This window comes from Polyodon spathula, chromosome 7, assembly GCF_017654505.1.
Source record: "Polyodon spathula isolate WHYD16114869_AA chromosome 7, ASM1765450v1, whole genome shotgun sequence".
Classification (NCBI taxonomy): domain Eukaryota; kingdom Metazoa; phylum Chordata; class Actinopteri; order Acipenseriformes; family Polyodontidae; genus Polyodon; species Polyodon spathula.
Window position 1 is genome coordinate 10,203,616 of NC_054540.1, and position 21,024 is coordinate 10,224,639.

The following is a 21,024-nucleotide window of genomic DNA, read 5'->3' on the forward strand; positions in this document are numbered from 1 at the left end:
TTTGCCCATCAGTTACCTGTGTTTTGGTTTCATTTCTCTGGTCTGACGTCACCCTTGTGCCATCCTGTTCACAATCCCTCACGCTAGGATTAAGCAATGGAATTGTACAGTACCGTGTCCTTTCCAAACAAGCAACTGTTGAACAGATGGTTCTAAGTTGGCGCACACTACAGACATAGCACCTACTAAGAGATGTTGGTAAGATTAATCTTTTAAAGATACTCACTGAGTCTTTCCAAGTTCCCTTTAAAAAAGATAAGAAACTATTGCTGTATGAAAATAATTTGAATATATGAAGATTTTACCAGCATGGGCCATGCAGACATCCATCTCAAATCTGTACAGATATGTTTTGTTTAACCTGAAAAATATCAGCTCTTAAATGCTTTAAAATACAAAGAATGGATGTGAAGCATGAAGCAGGCTAATAAAGGCCCAGGTATTATAATCAATATTTAAAGCAATTGATTGCTATTGATTACATCTGAACTGAATTACACAAACACAAAAACTAAACTAGTCCAGTTTTTGGGCCAAGGTTTGGTCTGCACAAAACTTTAAATGAAAACACAAACGGCTATAAAAAAAAATTACATTCTGTGATAGTAACCTGTCAGCAACATTGTGTGACTAAATTTAAGCTTTTTGTCAACTTGTAAAATTGATTCATTTGACATCTAATGTATCAATACCCAACGCAGTCCAATCATGTTATTTCCATGCATTAGCTGTTTCAGGTCAGCATATTTCAGTGTAATTTAATTCAAAGGCTTCTTATCATCTTCCTCTTAACTTGCACACCCCTTTATGGTTACAATTACAGTGACTAGTCTTCTAGTGAGTGCATGCATGCACCTCTACAAAGCATTGTGAATATGTGTACAGTAAGCGATTTTTCTCAATATAGCTGTGACAGATGGAAAAAAAAAAGTGCTTATAACTAAAAATATAAAATTAGTTCTGTAAAAAAAGTGATTATTAAATATATAATCTAAAATATACTACACATTCCACAATGGGTGTCAGTTTATATTTACAATATACATTTTATCTTGGTGAATTCTGATCTGGATTTTTTTTAATGAAAATATTTTAAAAACGAAATTATTGAGGTGATAGGAATGGAAAATAGCTTAATGGTCCAATTAATGTATTCATACATTACAGACATTTGAACCACATTTTTAAAGTATAAGTTTATTGTTTTAAAATGTCTAATTATACTTTTCTTTTAGGGTTTGTCCAAAATGACAATTTTCAATCTGCTATCCTAATGTTGTGCCAACATGCTGCTACTACTGATTATATGGAGTTTACTTTTTAAACTTCCTAAGTTAATATGTGGTTTGTTTTTTGGTTACTGAGAATCATTACATTGTACATGAACTTCATGAAGATGTGTCTGGTAAAAGATGTACCAATCTTAACTTAAAATTAAATCTGGAGGTATGTATATCAACTTGAATATTGCATTTCTAATGTATATGCATAAAATGAACAGTAAAAACAGACTAACCTGTTTTGACATGCTTTAGAGATGTATATTTTGAAATTACAATGCACTTTTGACAATAGCGAGGAAGCACTGATGTAGCTCTCTGGCCTTTCGCTGGTCTGCTTTTCTTTTTTTTTTTAATACTGAGTTTCATTAGCCTTTGTGTTTTTTCTGAAGTTGTATGATAAGCATTTTTTAACACGAGATTTGCAACGGCAATAAGGAAGTATAATTCTGTCTCAGTAAGATGACAATTCTTCCATTTATCGCTTGAATTTAATGCATTTTGACCCACCCCCTCCCTCCCTCCCTCTCTCCCTCCAGGCGTTCCACGCTTGGAATGCGCATTTCCAATTTCTACTGTACAATGACAGTATGATGACATCACAAATCTAGAAAAAGGACATTCTGTTTTAGGTGCCAAGAGTGGTTGTAAACATAGCCCCATGTTTCTTTTCTTCCTTACAGTTGGGCACCAGACAATAATGTATGAGCAGCCCAATGTATTTGCTGTCCAAAGCCTTGAATATGCTGTTTTGCATGATTCGATGCCCAGGCCGTTAATTCCACAGGGATCCTCACAAGGAAGCCCCTCCTCCTCAGTCTATGAAGCTATGGTTAGCAAGCCAAGGACACGAGCCAGGCGCTCTCTACCCTTACTCTCCTGCTTTGTGCAAAGCAGTAAACACCCCATCCACATTTTCCTTCTTTCAGCCACGGTCTGAAAGAGACATCAGGTGACCACCCATAACCACTGTTTTGTCGGCATGCCCATGACACATTATTATGTTCACTTGCGTTGGTACATAGATTGTTTTAAATATTTCATTCAAATAAAAAATCACCTTTTGTTAAATTGTTAGTGGGATAATACAGCTATCCAACCAATTTGTAACTCGTTTTTCATCCAGTCAAAACCATGTCTCTTTACAACACAATTCATACGTAGATATACAGAAAGATAATGAAGCACCAGGAGATAAATGTGCCCATATACTGTAGTTCTTATATCTTGAGGAAAACAACACAATGGAGCTCTCTGCTCTGGCTGGCACTGGGGTTTTAAAACAAGGCACTTTTCAGAGCAGAGGACAGATCAGTCTTTGTATTTTGTTAGGTCCTTCTAAATGCACATCTCTCAAATACTTCAATACTACAAAACTGGAGCATAATGGATATCCAATACACTATAATCTGAAACCACACGAGTGACACAACTGAGTGAATTTGCCATGGTAACAGTTGCACTGCACTTGGTATATAAAGAAGTGGTAACATGCTTAACTTACCACACAAAATACAATAGGCTTAGGTGGGTTACCTGTCACCTCTGGGTTAGGCCTGGGTTAGAATCAATGTGGGCAACTGCACCACTCTCTGACGAAACATAATATAAAACATTAAAGGCTCAATCTACTAAGCCCCAGTAAAAAGTTTGCACTTCCTAAAAGGAATTTCAGTGTTTAAATGCCCGATACTACAAATCACACCTATATGCACACACATTTAGTCATATATATATATATATATATATATATATATATATATATATATATATATATATATATATATTATGGGTGTTTTCTATATTTTTGTAATTGTTTTGTACAATCGCCACTCTGTCAAATCAATCCATTCACAAGCTTTCACAGAAATAATCCATACATACAAATATCTATAGATATCTATAGATGCAAAAAAAGCAAGCTCACATTGATAAACAAAGGGTGCAGTATTTTTGCAGTACTGTAACTTTAGTATTCTATTTTTCATAGTTATATACTCTTTGCACTGCACCAACAGCTTTGTTAATCTAATATAACAACAGTTTAAGAGTGAAATCATAAACAATATGTAGTAAATCAGGTCTTTATAATTAAAGTGTTGTAAAAATCAGACAATTATACATAGATTTTTACATTTAAAATAAGAGGCAAATGCAGTTTGATTGGCCAAACAATATTTCCTCAAAGAAAGAAAAAGACAATTAGAATAATATTAAATTGCACCCCATGTATTATTTGTATTATGTAATGTTAGATTTCTGGCAAGTTTATGCATTAAAAAAAGCTGCACTGTAATATGGAAGAAACTATTAAAAACTGAATATAATTGAAAATATTTAAAATCTTACCTTTTCTTCAGTTAGCCCTCATTACTGATAAGTCCTTGATTGACAGAAAGTCTAGCCTCAAAACAAATACCTATAATCCAATGAAAACTGAGTGAATCCACTTAGTCAGAGAGCTTAGCACTAGCTATTCCATTAAGCTTCTGTTCCCGCTGTACTGCAGCTTAGAATGAGCTTTATTACTGTTGCCAATCTCATTCTGTGTCTTATTAAGAAAAGTAACCAAAGAAGGAAAAATGTAAAATGGAGAGCAGCTGCAGGATCTCTAGATACAAAGGAAACTGTAACATTGATTCAATTAACATCGATTGATAAACATTATTGAATGGAAATTTGAAAGCGCGATGATAATATATGCATTAGCAGACTTGTATATAATATGTTAATTTTTATGACATCTTATGGTGCAATCTAAAACCAGGCAGATTATCAATAAATAGTACTGCTTTGTTTGTAGTTCAAACCAACAAAAATATCCACTGACAAAATGCAGTATTTCCAAATGTTTTAATGGGATATTATGGAGAGTTATATATACACTATTTCAGTTTCTTTCATAGAAATGCTGGTCGTGGGATGAATAGCTGAGGCAGTGTCTTATTTCTGCAATGAATCAATAGATTTTAAGGTAAGATAATACTTCTTTTGGAAACCATTTACATGATGGTTTCCATGGTAAAGCCTTTGTAAAGCTCAATAATTGGCTGTAGTGGCACAAATTAAAACAGGTGTGCCTGTAAAAATAACAACATCCTGAGCAATAATGATTTACAGATTGAATTTTCTCCCCAACACACTTTTCTCCTCAAAAGCACTATCCATAGCATACTGAAGGTCGCAAGTTTTTTCAAAGGACCTTGATCCTATTTAACAAGGTACTATCCTTGCTGATAAGGATAACAGCTGCCTTCAGAAAAGAGGAGGAATGAGATATGATCATATACTCTTTGCCAAAAAAAGATCAAGTCTGTCTGCTGACTCTGAGTGGCAATCAGCAGAGGTTGAGTCACTAGACTTGGATTTGGTATCTCAAGTTTTAATGGTGCCATCCTTTATATAAATAATTTAAAGCAAAGCTTGCATTTCTAGGGTTTTTTTTCTTTCTTGGAGCCACCAATTTGGGACTGTAAATTGCTGTCCACAGATACCCCAAACATGTTAACAAATGGTTATTACAATCAACACGCACAGTTCTGAGTCATACAAAGGGCCAGGGATTTGAAACAGCATGCATAAAAACCACTGACATGTGTAGATTTGGGCAATATAAAGCAAGTCAGCCTCTGATTTCTGTTGCTGTAAAAATTTTAACAATTCCAGAAAATGTAATTTTTGTTCAATGTTGAATATCTAAAGTATTCACAGTTTACAAGGTGGCTTGGTGGTCCAGTGGTCAAAGAAAAGGGCTTAATTTGTTTATTCAACAGATGCCTTTATCCAAGACGAGTTATAGAAACTAGGGTGTGAGAACTGCGCATCAGTTACAGAATCACTTACAACGTCTCACCCGAAAGACGGAGCACAAGGACGTTAAGAGACTTGCTCAGGGTCACATAGTGAGTGAGCTGGGATTTGAACTAGGGACCTCCTGGTTAAAAGCCCTTTCCTTTAACCACTGGACCACACAGCCTCCTGATATCAAGCTTAATCAGCTACATTATGACTTGCTACGGGATCTTGATTACTCAAGAGCTTTGAGAACAATATATCAATCTGCATAAAAAATGCAGCTCTGTCTATCCATGACACAACTTATTTTTCCAAAATTACTTAACCATGCGGTTTGATTTCAACTGCCATGCAACAATGCTCCCTTAATTATTCTCTGGAATATGCAGTACAGTAATGTTATGAAATATGAGGCAGCCTGTGTATTACGTGCATGACTGAGCACTCTTGGGTATAAAATATACACACCTCATGTATAAAGCAAACGGGATGCCGACAGGATGGAGTACTAGAAGAAGAGTTTAAATAGCAAGGCTGACTGAACAGATAAGAATGGGAGGAGCTCTTTCTACTACCCCCTGAACCACACTATGTTTAGAAATAGTAAGACTGCAGTGAGCTGCTGGCGCTAAAATGGCTGCCGTGCATCACACAAGTGGGTTCTGCACTTTTGTGTGGATGAAGTGAGCCTTTTCCTTCATCTAAAGCGCTTTGAGATCCTTTGGGATGAAAAGCACTATATAAATGCAAGTAATTATTATTATTATTTTATTTTTTTTACTAATTAAATAGTTGTACTTTATTAAACATTGATTGGCTGGTTCAAAGATTTACAGTAATGCAGTAATATTGATGTTAAGCATTACCATTACAAATATGGTTAAAAACAGATAAGGGCAAAACAAATAATGTAAAATACAGTTTAAGATTGTGAAAATTAACTTTTCCAGTCTTAGCAGATTACAGTAAAAAAAAAAAAAGCAGCCTGCACTAATCTCTTAGGTAATAGTGCAACACTGATTAAAACCATTTCTTTGAGTCTAAATACTAAATAGAAAAGCTTCAGCATCATTTAATTGGTGTGCATATTTTATGACTGGAATAAAACCTATTGATTAAATATATATCTAAATGGTTTATTTTTTTATCTTGAGTTTGTTTCCCCAAAGGATGTTATAACAAAGTGAATGTTAGCTGCATTCACTAATCTTACAGTTGCAGGCTGCAGCAAAACATATGTCAGCTGCATTCACTAATCTTACAGTTGCAGGCTGCAGCAAAACATATGTCAGCTGCATTCACTAATCTTACAGTTGCAGGCTGCAGCAAAACATATGTCAGCTGCATTCACTAATCTTACAGTTGCAGGCTGCAGCAAAACATATGTCAGCTGCATTCACTAATCTTACAGTTGCAGGCTGCAGCAAAACATATGTCAGCTGCATTCACTAATCTTACAGTTGCAGGCTGCAGCAAAACATTTATTGTGCCATTTATGGACTTCCTCCAGATTCTTTCAACAGCAGCCACCATTTCCGAACGTGTTTTGCACACCAAACCCTAGTAAACAACTAGAGATGGATTTCATATAGGTACCAGCTCCCTGTGTATATGCGAATTTAAATCGCTTTGCAGTGACCGGTATGGTTCAGCAAATCTACTTGGGCAAGAAAGAGGGCTGAGAAAAGTGTGCTTCCCTTTGAGCAGAAACAATGTATTGCACACCACTGAATACTAAGTGATCAGATATTTACATAATGGTTTTATTAATCCAAGCTAAATATGTTTATGTAATGCTGTTTATTCAGCACTGTACTGTTGGAAGTACTACTCAGATTATACAAAATAAGATATCATTTAATTCAGGAAACTTCTTTATTGTAGTCAGAATTGTATCTGTGGTGGCTGCATCTATCTGTAAATGAGCTTTGGAGTGGAGAATTACGTTTGGAAAAGCTGTATGTATCTGTAGTTTGTTGTAGATAACCCCTGTGGGACAAAAGTCAGTCCATGTATTTAAAGATTTGAAAACTACCAGGGATATAATTAATGATGTCATTTTCACCAATCCAATTTGGTCATCTATTCAGTTTGTGGATTAATGATGGATGTGCTTTTCTTTGGGTGGCAAGAACAGGATATTTTAATTAAAACACATATATTTAAATATATGCCTTTCAACACACACACACACACACACACACACACACACACACACACACACACACACACAGTGCTGAGAAAAACTTTGTGAATCCCTTATGATTTTCACATATTTCACATATTTCAAACCAAAATTTGTTTAGATCTTAATCTAAGTCCTAATAATAGTTAAAGATAACCCGATTAAACAAAATACACAAAAACATGATACTTTTTCAACATTTATTTATCCACAAATTTTTCAATATTCAATATCCATGTGTGAAAAAGTATGTGAACCCTTAGACTCAGTAACTGGTGGCATGCCCTTGAGGAGCAATGACTTCAGCTAAGTGTTGGTCAGTCTCTCACATCGGTTTTGAGCAATTTTGGCCCATTCCTCCTTACAGAAATGCTTTAACCCAGTAACATTTGAGAGCTTCCTTGCATGGACAGCTCGCTTCAAGTCCTGCCACAACATTTTGATGGGGTTTAGGTCTGGACTTTGACTAGGCTATTCTAAAACGCAGAATTTCTTCTTCTGCTGCCATTCTTTTGTAGATCTGCTTGTATGTTTAGGATCATTGTCTTACTGCATGATCCACTTTCGGTTCAGCTTCAGCTCACGGACAGATGGCCTGACATTCTCCTCTAGAATCTTCTGATATAGTGCAGAATTCATGGTTGTGTCAATGATGGCAAGCCGTCCAGGTCCTGAGGAAGCAAAGCAGCCCCAAACCATCACACTCTCACCACCATGCTTGATGGTTGGGATGAGGTTCTTCTGTTCGAACGCAGTGTTTGGTTTTCACGAAACATAACGTTTCTCATTGAGGCCAAAAAGTTCTACCTTTGACTCATCTGTCCAGAGAACATTGTTCCAGAAGTCTTGTGGATCATCTATGTGCTCTTTGGTGAACTTCAGACGGGCAGCAATGTTCTTTTTAGAGAACAGTGGTTTCCTCCTGGCTATCCTTCCATGAACACCATTCTTTTTCTGACAGTTGAGTCATGAACACTCACATTAGCCAAGGCGAGAGTGGCCTGCAGATCCTTGGATGTTACTTTGAGGTTCTTTGTGACTTCCAGGTTTGTTCTTGGAGATTTTGGTAGGACAACCGCTCCTGGGTAGAATGACTGTGGTCTTGAACTTTTTCCATTTGTCTGACAGTGGATTGGTGGAGCCCCAAATCCTTAGAAATGGTTTTGTAACCCTTTCTAGACTGATGAGCATCAATAAATGTTTTTCTAAGGTCCTCAGAGACTTCTTTTGATCATGACATGACGTGTTTCCACACACCTGTATGGTGAAGACCAAACTCGCAGTTTCTGATCTTTATATAAGGTGGGGCCTCCCAAACTCTCCCTTGAAGATCTATCTAATTAGTTAAACATCTGATTACTCCCTTAATTGAGATGATAAAACCAGGGGTTCACTTACTTTTTTAAATAGCCTGAATCTTAATTACTCATTGTTTGTCTAATTCATTCATCATTTTGTTTCACAAGGCATGGAATTGGTTACTATAATCCCTATTGGATATTTAAGAAAAGACGGCTATCATGGTAAAACCATGGAATTTCCATAATTATCATTGGGGTTCACAAACTTTTTCCCGGCGGCATATATATATATATATATATATATATATATATATCCTATATATATATATATATATATATATATATATAGACACACACACACATTGTTTTTAAAGTAGCTTTTTGTAAAATAATTTAAATTAAAAGTAACCATCTATCATGAATCTCTAAGATTGATTTTAGAATATATTATTTGAAGATCAGCTACTGAATCATAAGTATCTCCATGTAGTCTGAAGATGCATATGAGACAATGGACAATTTATCCCATGCAGTTCTTGTGAACAGAAGCTCAGATTGAACAGCAAAAGTGAAGTAATGTGAATGTACTTTGTTAAAGATGTTTACAGCTTACAGTACATGTACTTGAATCTATAAAAGACATTTTGATGTAGAATGTGGCATGCAAAACATTTTCCAAGTCCAGTAAAGCTACAAGACAATTATGTTCCATATTTAAATGCCACCTTATTCATGAACAGAGCATCTCTGTTACATAAATCTGCCTTTGGGTTGCACATATAAACTGTACGGTAATCTTTTGACTATAACAAGCACCCTATGTACAAAAGGCAACCTTTGGTGATCCTACATCTGAAAAACACAAATTTGAATCTGTATTGAGACTGAATTGCTCTCTGTTGTTGAAGTTTTGCAACATTTGAATGATATACCTGGGAAGCCCAACATTTTGATTGCCAATACAGCACCTGCTCTTTGATTTCTGCAAAGATGCAGCAAATAATCAGATTACTAATTCAGTATATAATGACGTCCAAGAGTTGTAGCTTTTGAGCTCTTTTTAATTACCAGTTAACCACCAGTCATTTTTGATATGCTCGACTGCCTAGATTACAGTAAAGTATTTGTATCCATCTTTCACACTCTGCATGGTAAAGACAATAGCTGCTTTTCATGAATCCTTTATCATACACTCCAAGCCTCCGATAGACCTTTGGGATTGCATTTAGGAATAATACAATAAAGTGTGGATTGTATTAAACATCTGTAACAAAATTAAGGTCCTCTATATGTGTGCACACTGGTTTACATTATGGACAGACAATTAATAGTGCCAACACTAAGATGGGAATACTGTACAGGGTGATTCATAATTCACATTGTTGGAGCATCACAAAATCTGGAGGCTACATGGAGGCTGTTATGCAAAGACATGATGTCTATGACAGAGACACTACGGGACGCACCAATTGGCCACCTGCGGTTTGGTCTGGTATAAAGAGACTGGATCCCCACTGTTCCACTGTACTCACAGCAGAAGGACATGTGTTAAGCATGTCTAAGTTTACATTTGCACTTGCAGAGCGCACTGAGCTAATTGTGCAATGTGGAGAAAATGGACATAGCAGTGCTGCAACTGCTTCTGCTTTCCTAGCAAGCACACTGACAGAGGCACAGTTCCAACATCAGCCGTAAGCGGACATCCCACAGCTGCCACCACTGAACCACAGTTATGAGCCAGAGACAGTCAACAAGAAGAATAACCAGTCTGCACTGTGGGACTTTGACTGCATTGTTATAACATTAGATTAACAGTTCACCAAACTTATTGTCTAAATATGTGTTCAATTATGTAGCTATGTTTCTTTTCAGTACTAGCCAATAAAAAAGCATTTTATAAAATGTAATCATATAACATTTATCAGTAGTTACAGGACGGGATTTAAATGAATGTAAAGCCACTTAAATCATCTAGGGGGCAGAAGACTGACAATGTACATTGTGTTTGTGAACATCATAAAACCTACTGCAACTATAAACTCTGAAAATGTTTGACTCATTGCAATTGGTACTATCCTGTAAACTGTCACTAGTACTACCATATGTACTAACCACAGGGTCATCCACATGTAGTATTCTACTTCTACTTTGTTGAAATTGAACTACTGAATGTCCTTTCAGTTTTAAAAAACCAGCCATACTGTTCACAGGCAAGTCAACTTTGTGGGAAATCTCGGGTATTGACAAAACAATTTCCCAGTTAGAATTCCATTATTTTATACTTCTGTATCGGCATCTAACCAACATCAGAAATAATAATGTTCATATTTGAGCTTGTTTTAGAGAAATAAGACACCCAAAAGTGTTGTTGTTGTTGTTGTTTTTCTTGTTGTTAAACTTGGAAAACATCCCTACATGTGTTTATGGCTGGACAGCCTTGATCCACATCAACAGCAGATGCACTGTGATTCATAACCTTTCCCTGAAATAATGCATTTATACCTGCTGAACAATCGTAGGAATTAGAATTGAAATTGATCTGTGGCTAAAAGGGCATGTTTTTACATCAGCCAACCGAGCTTATTTCTCTCTTTACCCATACTCACTTTGTATGCTGAAAGAGACTGTCATCTGACCTACTGAAAACACTGCAACACAAAACTAGAAACCAACCTGTTTGCTGCACAGCGCGGGCTGAATGCTAATTATCTGCATCAATGCTGTCTTCAAAGGGATATTTTGTCAGGCACCACTGAAGCCCGGAAAACACATAGGTCAGCCAGAAAAGAGCAGAACATCACGATCTTGTCAAGCAATTCTTCAGTTTTGTCTTTATTTACTACTAATTTGTGTGAAATTCTACATTTCTTTTCATTCTGAACATTCTACAGCACGCATGCCAGGCAATGCATTCTAAATCTCTCTTAAACCGTTATCCAGGGCAGAATTTCTTATATCATTCAAAAGCAGCAATAACTTATCTTGTTTGTGTAAATACAGCCGACTGATAAGAGAACCCCATAAAAACCTTTTCAAAAAAGCATTCTAAATGATCTGGGTTTTTATTGAACACTGAACCAATACAAAATGAGCTGTCCATTGACTCATCTTAAAAAGTACAAAAAAATAAAAATAACAAAATAGCCTTCAGATTTCAATGATTAGCCAAGACTCCATGGGGGTTAATCCATTCACAACTTTATACTGTTTATTTAAAGTATAGGCTATTAAACACTCACATATTCTTCTGTCACCCTTGTACAAGTAACTAAGTGTACACTGCTCATCTTCAGATCCTTCACTGTTATCTAAAAGCTCCTGCCTCCATCTGTTTAGGCAGGAGCTTCAGAAGCACTAAGCTGCTCCTGACTGATTTCATTACAATATCTATTGTATTTTGGTCTCTCTACTCCACTGTCAGAAAATCAGTTGTAGATAAATTCACATATCAGAAAATCCCTGGCATTGAAGCCAGTTTATTTTTATATTGACTGTTTAGGGATTTCACTAATGTATTTTTTAATGTAATGTACTTGTTTTATTTCAGCCACATTCAGGACATGTTCACAAAACACATAATATTTTAGTAAATAGCAGAAATTCTAATTTTACTATATCATCCTCCAGCTTTTATCAAATCTTGAATGAAAGCGCCTGCAGATATGCTTTACTGAAACATAATATGCATCTTGCTTTCTGGATTTGCATATTTTATCCATCACAGTGATCGAGACAGCCAAACCCTGAGCAATTAATACTATTGGTCTCTACCACTGTCACCAAGATTGTTCTACTAGCTTGAGTCCTATTAATTGTTACTTTAGTCACGGCACCAGCCTGATTTATTGCATTAATTTATTTTTAAATATATACATATTAAAAAAAAAAAACATGATTCTATATAAAAATAAAACAAATCAATTACAAAAACATACAGTTATAGAACGGAACAGAATTCTACCATTCTGAAATAGTTTGTTGTTTTTGTAATTTAAAACTACGATTAACCTATTGCGAAAATAATGTCATGTACATAGATCATATATATATATATATATATATATATATATATATATATATATTATATACTGAGTGTACAAAACATTAGGAACACCTTTCTAATATTGAGTTGCACCCCCTTTTGCCCTCAGAACAGCCTCAATTCGTCGGGCATGGACTGTACAAGGTGTCAAAAGCGTTCCACAGGGATGCTGGCCCATATTGACTCCAATGCTTCCCACAGTTGTGTCAAGTTGGCTGGTAGTGGATCTCTACTCCAGATAGCTCATTCCATCTCATCCCACAGGTGCTCAGTTGGATTGAGATCTGGTGACTGGGCAGGCCACTGCAGTGAGCTGAATTCACTGTCATGTTCGTGGAACCATTCCTGGACAATCCTAGCCTTGTGGAATGGGGCATTATCCTGCTGGAAATTAGCAGATGGATACACTGCTTTGCATGCACCTGATTGGCAATGATGTTCAGATATCCTGTGGCATTCAAACATTGCTCCACTTAAGGGGCCCAATGTGTGCCATGAAAACACATCCCACACCATCACACCACCACCACCAGCTTGTAATGTTGACACACGCATGATGGATGCATGTACTCATGTGGTTTTCTCCATACCCTAGTCCTCCCATCAGCGTGAAACAGCAGGAACCGGGATTCATCAGACCAGCAATGTTTTTCCAATCCTCAGGTGTCCAGTGTTTTCGTTCCTTAGCTCACTGCAACCGCAGTTTCTTGTGTTTTGCTGAAAGAAGTGGAACTCTCTTAGGTCATCGGCTGCCATACCCAATTCATGTCAAGGTATGACGAGTTGTGCATTCTTTTATGGGTCTTTCGGCAACAATGTTGTACTGGACTGTCAGTTGACTAACTGTAGCCCGTCTGTTGCTCTGCACAATTTGTGTCAGCCTCCTTTGGCCTCTTTCATCAATGAGCCATTATCGACCACTGGCCTGCCGTTGGCTGGTTGTCCTTTGGGTGGTGGACCATCCTTGATACACACGGGAAACTGTTGAGCATGAAAAACCCAGCAGCGTTGCAGTTCTTGACACTCTCAAACCGGCGCGCCTGGCACCTACTACCATACCCCGTTCAAAGACACTTAAATCTTTTGTCTTACCCATTTACCCTATGAATGGCACACATACACAATCAATGTCTCAATTGTGTCAAGGCTTAAAAATCCTTCTTTAACCTGTCTCCCCTTCATCTACACTGATTGAAGTGGATTTAACAGGTTACATCAATAAGGGATCATAGCTTTCACCTGGATTCACCTCGTCAGTCTATTTCACAGAAAGAGCAGGTGTTCCTAATGTTTTGTACACTCAGTGTATATATATATACTGTAATATACAAAATATGTATAAAATGCTTAGCCAGTTCCAGTAAGATACCACCATCTATTTCTCATGTAAAGCAATTAGCTTATGATATAGACAGGGGTTTTAAACCTTTAAAGAGCAGATGGTTAATGGTTTGTTAATGGCTGATGGTTAATGGTTTGGTCTGGCATAAGAATGAACAGCAAGGAAGGCAGTTGCCATATCTTAATTACACAATTACAGTGACTTGCGAAAGTATTGACCCCCCTTGGCATTTTTCCTATTTTGTTGCCTTACAACCTGGAATTAAAATTGATTTTTTGGGTATTTGTATCATTTGATTTACACAATGTGCCTACCAATTTGAAGATGCAAAATATTTTTTATTGTTAAATAAACAAGAAATAAGACAAAAAAACAGACAACTTGAGCGTGCATAAGTATTCACCCCCCCAAAGTCAATACTTTGTAGAGCCACCTTTTGCAGCAAATACAGCTGCAAGTCTCTTGGGGTATGTATCTATAAGCTTGGCACATCTAGCCACTGGGATTTTTGCCCATTCTTCAAGGCAAAACTGCACCAACTCCTTCAAGTTGGATGGGTTCTGCTGGTGTACAGCAATCTTTAAGTCATACCACAGATTCTCAATTGGATTGAGGTCTGGGCTTTGACTAGGCCATTCCAAGACATTTAAATGTTTCCCTGTAACAGGGAGAGATCTGTGCTGACTCTGCTGGCGTGTTCACGGGCTGCAGGAAGAGGGCGGCAGTCGCCCAACAACAACCTGTGAGTCATGGCAGTGACACAGGGAGGTGGGAAAGTGTGAGTGTGGACTTTCCCCCTCTCTGAATGGCCGAGAGGCGGGTCTTGGGTGATTGTCGGTCCTATAAAATAACGCTCTGTTGTTTCCTCAGGTCTGCCCACTTAGACGCGCTAAGGGTGCGGACACTTTGATTCAGGACCGGGAATCAGCGAGACAGAGAGAGAGCGGGGAACCCTTGGGCAGACCCCGGCGTATTGTGAAAGAGCAGGCGAGATAGCCGAGAGAGTAGGACGGTGATCCGGGTCGTGCGGGTAGCGGCGACCGGGATAACGCTGCCGAGTGCAGCACCTTTTATTTGTAGTTTTATTACTGTTTTATTTTCCCTTGTTCTTTTCGCCTTCTGTTTTCATTATTATTTCTTTGAGCACCTGCGAGTGCATTTGCAGGTCGTGTACCAGCTGTGGTATTTCCGTGGTGCTGTCTATCATCGTTGATAGGCAGCCCACGGTCAACAGTGCCCTCTACCGGAGAGAAAAAAATACAAGGAAAGGAAAAGAGCCGGCCTGAAATAAAACTGGGCACCTGTGTGGTGTTTCCCAAATACACCTGTCTGTCTCCTTGTCAGTGAATTACCCACACCCCTTCCACACGTGGTGTCAGAAGTGGGATTCACTGGCACTGCCCCAAGCAGTGCAGCTATAGAAGGAGCAGACGAGCCATGGATGCTACGCAGTTTGCGGCGATGATGGACCTCCTGCGCCAGACGCTCACCGCAGCAGTGCAGGGGGCGGCAAGACCCGCAGCTCCAGACCCCCAGTTGCAACGCCCCACAAAAATGACGGCCGAGGATCGACCTGACGCCTATTTGGAGGTGTTTGAAGCTATGGCGACCTCGGCCGGGTGGGATCCAGCCCGGTGGGCTAGTTACCTGCTTCCTCAGCTCACGGGGGAGGCGCAAGCAGCAGCGAGAACGCTGTCCCCGGAACGGATGATGGATTACCCCACGCTGAAAACCGTCATCCTTAATCGCGTGGGGGCCACACCGGAGGGGTATCGGAAGAAATTCCGAGAGGAGCAGTTTGCGGTAGGGGAGCACCCACGAGCCATCGCCCACCGTCTGAAGGATTACGCACTGGGTTGGTTGAACCCGGAGCTGAACACCAAAGCCAGGGTGGTGGAGATGATCGTGGTGGAGCGCTTCCTGGAATGTCTAGCCCCGGAACCTCGGCTGTGGGTCCAGCGGCAGGCACCAGACACGCTGGACCGGGCGGTCGAACTTGCCGAGCAGTACCAGGCAGCGGAGCCAACGCCTGCGAAACTGCCCGGGAGGAGTGCGGCTACTGGATCGTCCCCTCAACTGGCCCCGGAAAGGGCGAAGGGACTGGGGGGAAGGGGTAGTCCAGGATTTGGTCGGGGGGTGTCGGCGGGAGCTCCCGGCCCGGGTACTGGGGCAGGGTGGGGATACCCACGGGCTGCTGCAGTGTCGGACCGGGGTCTCGCGCGGACGCCTTATCGGCGGGCCCCTTTTATGGCTCCAGTGTTTCCCCCTCTTTCCAAAACTTCGGGGAGAGAAACCAGCCCACCGAGGTGTTGGACGTGCAGGGAGGTGGGCCACCTCTCCCGGGACTGCCCCGTGATGGAGTGTGACCTCAGCCGACCAGGTAAGCACGTTCAATTACCTCAGTCGCTTCAGCACACGGGTTTTGTTATTCCTGTGACAGTGGATGGTACAAAAACCCAGGCTCTCCTGGATTCAGGGTGTGGTCAGTCTCTAGTACAGGAGAGCCTAGTCTCACCGGGGCATAAACGTATATTGGGACGGGTGCATATTAAATGTATTCATGGGGATGTCCGCTCCTATCCCAAGATAAATGTGTGTATGACTATTGGCCAGCAGGTGACGCAGGTGCAGGTAGGATTATGTCCTCGATTGCCGGTACCAGTAGTTCTGGGACGGGACTGTGAGCAGTTTAAAGATTGGTTGGCTGCTCTGACAGCCCCGTCTTCTTTATTGGCTAAGAAAGAGGAAGTAATTGGAGAGATTTTTCCCTTTCGCGATCCAGAATGGTTTTGCCATAGATTTAAACCCCGTAAAACTAAACGGGAGCGTCGGATCGCTAAGAATGAGGGCTGGCAATGGAGGGAGTCGGAGAAGTTTCAGGTGGGGGCGGTTGGTGAAGAGTCCGGGGGGGAGGTCGCGGAGCCAGCGCAGGGGTCTGGCTCGGCTGCCTCTGCTCGGGACCGACCTGACCCCGAGTTGGAAGCCATGGGAGCTGATTTCTTAGCTCGCTCCCGTGACTTCCGACTCGAGCAAGGGCGTGACGACGTGCTGGGCAGGCTCTTTGACCAAGCAGCGGTGGTTAATGGTCGGGTGGTCGAGCCCAGACGCGCCGCCACGTACCCCCACTTTGAAATTGATCGAGACCTACTGTACCGTGTTGATAAATTACCCCAGACCGGTGAAGTGCGTCATCAGTTGCTCATTCCTCAGCCCTTTAAGGAGGATTTGTTGCAGCTGGCTCACGCTATTCCCCTGTCTGGTCATTTGGGAAGGGATAAAACTAAAGCAAGGCTTGTGTCACGGTTCTTCTGGCTGGGGCTGGATGGCGATGTTAAGCGGTTTTGTGAGCGTTGTGGGGAATGTCAGAAGGCCAGCCCTAGAGCCGTTCCACGAGCCCCTCTGGTGCCTTTGCCCCTAGTGGAAGCTCCGTTTGAGCGTATTGGGATGGACATAGTTGGGCCACTAGAAAGGAGTGCGGCAGGATACACCCACCTACTTGTCATTCTGGATTACGCTACGCGTTATCCAGAGGCAATTCCCCTCCGATCTATGTCCGCTAAGTCTGTTGCCAACGAGCTTGTGAAGGTTTTCTCCCGGGTGGGGATTCCCAAAGAGATACTAACCGATCAAGGCACCAATTTTATGTCCCGGCTAATCCGCGGAACATGTAAGCTTTTGGGAATTAAGACCATTAGGACCTCTGTGTTTCATCCTCAGACAGACGGTTTGGTGGAACGCTTTAATAAGACCCTTAAGAACATGTTGCGCAGATTTATTCGTAGTGATGTGCGTTACTGGGACCAGCTGATTCCTCCCCTTCTCTTTGCGATCAGAGAGGTTCCCCAGGCTTCCACGGGGTTTTCACCATTCGAGCTGCTGTATGGGCGGAGACCCCGGGGCGTGCTCGATCTGGTCAGAGAGATGTGGGAGGAGCAGCAGGACAATTCGACCAATACCGTCCGGTATGTGTTGGACCTGCGCAAACGTCTTGAGTCTGTTGGGAAATGGGCGCATGACAATTTGCAGCAGGCGCAGCACAGACAGGAGACACAATATAACCGAGGAGCCCGGTTGCGCACATTTCAGCCGGGGGATAAGGTACTTCTATTATTACCCAGTTCTGAGTCGAAACTCTTGGCTAAGTGGCAAGGACCCTTTGAGGTTACACGCCAGGTTGGGAAGGTGGACTATGAGATCTGCCAGCCGGAGCGACGGACAGAGAAACACATTTACCATATCAATCTTTTAAAGCCTTGGTTACAGCCAGAGGCGTTGTTAGTGGCGCATGCAGATGACGTCACGGACCTGGGACCTGATCTTTCTGTGTTGGCAAGAAAAGGATCGGTACAGATTGCTGAGAATCTGACACCAACGCAGAAATGTCAGGCTCGCGGTCTGGTGGCGGAGTTTCCTGACGTGTTCTCTTCCGTCCCGGGGCAGACTCGAGTAGCCCATCATCACATTGATATTGAGCCGGGGGCGCTAGTTCGCCAGAGGCCGTACCGTATACCTGAGCGTAAAAGTGGAAATTGACGAAATGCTGAGACTGGGGGTAATAGAAGAGTCCCAAAGTGACTGGAACAGTCCGATCGTTTTAGTCGATAAGCCAGACGGGTCAACTCGATTTTGCATTGATTTCAGACGAATCAATGAGAAATCGAAATTTGACGCTTATCCGATGCCCCGAGTAGATGAGTTGCTGGAGCGTCTAGGCACGGCTCATTTTATGACGACACTGGATTTAACGAAGGGGTACTGGCAGATACCCCTGACTCCGGAATCTAGAGAGAGGACGGCGTTTTCGACTCCCTTCGGGTTGTACCAATTCAGGACCATGCCCTTTGGGTTGCACGGAGCCCCCGCCACTTTCCAGCGGATGATGGATCGCATCTTGCGGCCCCATCAGCAGTACGCCGCTGCTTACATAGATGACGTGGTTATCCACAGTGAGGATTGGCCGAGTCATCTGTGTAAGGTAGCGGCGGTGCTGCAATCCTTGCGGGAGGCGGGGCTCACTGCTAACCCAAAGAAGTGTGCCATTGGGAAGAGTGAGTCGGAGTATTTGGGGTATCGAGTAGGGGGCGGCCAGATCAGACCGCTAGTTGCTAAGGTGAAAGCCTTGGCTGACTGGCCGGTTCCTACAACCAAAACCCAGGTGCGCTCATTCTTGGGACTAGCGGGCTATTATAGAAAGTTCATCCCGAGTTTCGCTACGCTCGCTGCTCCCTTGACAGACCTCACCCGGAAGGCTGCCCCAAATACGGTTCAGTGGACGGAGTCGTGCCAGAGGGCCTTTCTCGCCTTGAAGCGGAGGCTGTGTAGTAAGCCAGTACTATGCAGCCCGGATTTTGGTAAGAGGTTCACCCTGCAGACGGATGCGTCAGAGACAGGTCTCGGGGCAGTGTTGTCGCAGGAGGTTCGGGGAAGCGAGCACCCAGTCCTGTATATCAGCAGGAAGCTCCTTCCCCGCGAGAAAAATTATAGCACCATCGAGAAGGAGTGTCTCGCGGTAAAATGGGCAGTTGAGTCACTCCGGTACTACCTCCTGGGGCGACACTTCACCCTGGTTACAGATCATGCCCCCTTAGCATGGCTTCACCGGATGAAAGATAGCAATGCCAGAATCACACGGTGGTACTTGGCCTTGCAGCCCTATGCCTTCAGGGTAGTCCACCGAGCAGGAAAGCTGCATCAAAACGCAGACTTTTTCTCTCGGGAAGGCATGGGGGTGTAAGATTTTCGAATGAACCGGTGGTGTCATTCTGAGGGGAAGGATATGTAACAGGGAGAGATCTGTGCTGACTCTGCTGGCGTGTTCACGGGCTGCAGGAAGAGGGCGGCAGTCGCCCAACAACAACCTGTGAGTCATGGCAGTGACACGGGGAGGTGGGAAAGTGTGAGTGTGGACTTTCCCCCTCTCTGAATGGCCGAGAGGCGGGTCTTGGGTGATTGTCGGTCCTATAAAATAACGCTCTGTTGTTTCCTCAGGTCTGCCCACTTAGACGCGCTAAGGGTGCGGACACTTTGATTCAGGACCGGGAATCAGCGAGACAGAGAGAGAGCGGGGAACCCTTGGGCAGACCCCGGCGTATTGTGAAAGAGCAGGCGAGATAGCCGAGAGAGTAGGACGGTGATCCGGGTCGTGCGGGTAGCGGCGACCGGGATAACGCTGCCGAGTGCAGCACCTTTTATTTGTAGTTTTATTACTGTTTTATTTTCCCTTGTTCTTTTCGCCTTCTGTTTTCATTATTATTTCTTTGAGCACCTGCGAGTGCATTTGCAGGTCGTGTACCAGCTGTGGTATTTCCGTGGTGCTGTCTATCATCGTTGATAGGCAGCCCACGGTCAACAGTGCCCTCTACCGGAGAGAAAAAAATACAAGGAAAGGAAAAGAGCCGGCCTGAAATAAAACTGGGCACCTGTGTGGTGTTTCCCAAATACACCTGTCTGTCTCCTTGTCAGTGAATTACCCACACCCCTTCCACATTCCCCTAAAACCACTCGAGTGTTGCTTTAGCAGTATGCTTAGGGTCATTGTCCTGCTGGAAGGTGAACCTCCGTCCCAGTCTCAAATCTCTGGAAGACTGAAACAGGTTTCCCTCAAGAATTTCCCTGTATTTAGCGCCATCCATCATTCCTTCAATTCTGACCAGTTTCCCAGTCCCTGCCAATGAAAAACATCCCCACAGCATGATGCTGCCACCACCATGCTTCACTGTGGGGATGGTGTTCTTGGGGTGATGAGAGGTGTTGGGTTTGCGCCAGACATAGCGTTTTCCTTGATGACCAAAAAGCTCAATTTTAGTCTCATCTGACCAGAGTACCTTCTTCCATATGTTTGGAGAGTCTCCCACATGCCTTTTGGCGAACACCAAACGTGTTTGCTTATTTTTTTCTTTAAGCAATAGCTTTTTTCTGGTCACTCTTCCTTAAAGCCCAGCTCTGTGGAGTGTACGGCTTAAAGTGGTCCTATGGACAGATACTCCAATCTCCGCTGTGGAGCTTTGCAACTCCTTCAGGGTTATCTTTGGTCTCTTTGTTGCCTCTCTGATTAATGCTCTCCTTGCCTGGTCCGTGAG

At 42.0% G+C, this 21,024-nt stretch overlaps 1 protein-coding gene across 3 annotated transcripts in view; it reads right to left on the reverse strand.

Moving 5' to 3' along the window:
* Positions 1 to 21,024, reverse strand: part of LOC121318133 (contactin-1-like) — a 96,218-nt gene that overhangs the window by 57,292 nt on the left and 17,902 nt on the right. The window contains exon 2 of one of the 3 annotated variants that reach the window (XM_041254464.1): positions 3,630 to 3,699. The exons of 1 other annotated variant lie outside the window; for it this stretch is intronic. The gene's annotated coding sequence lies outside the window, so the exon portion shown is untranslated. Of the gene's footprint in view, positions 1 to 3,629; positions 3,774 to 21,024 lie in introns of those variants that run through there. One more of the 3 variants, XM_041254461.1, reaches the window with a different exon arrangement.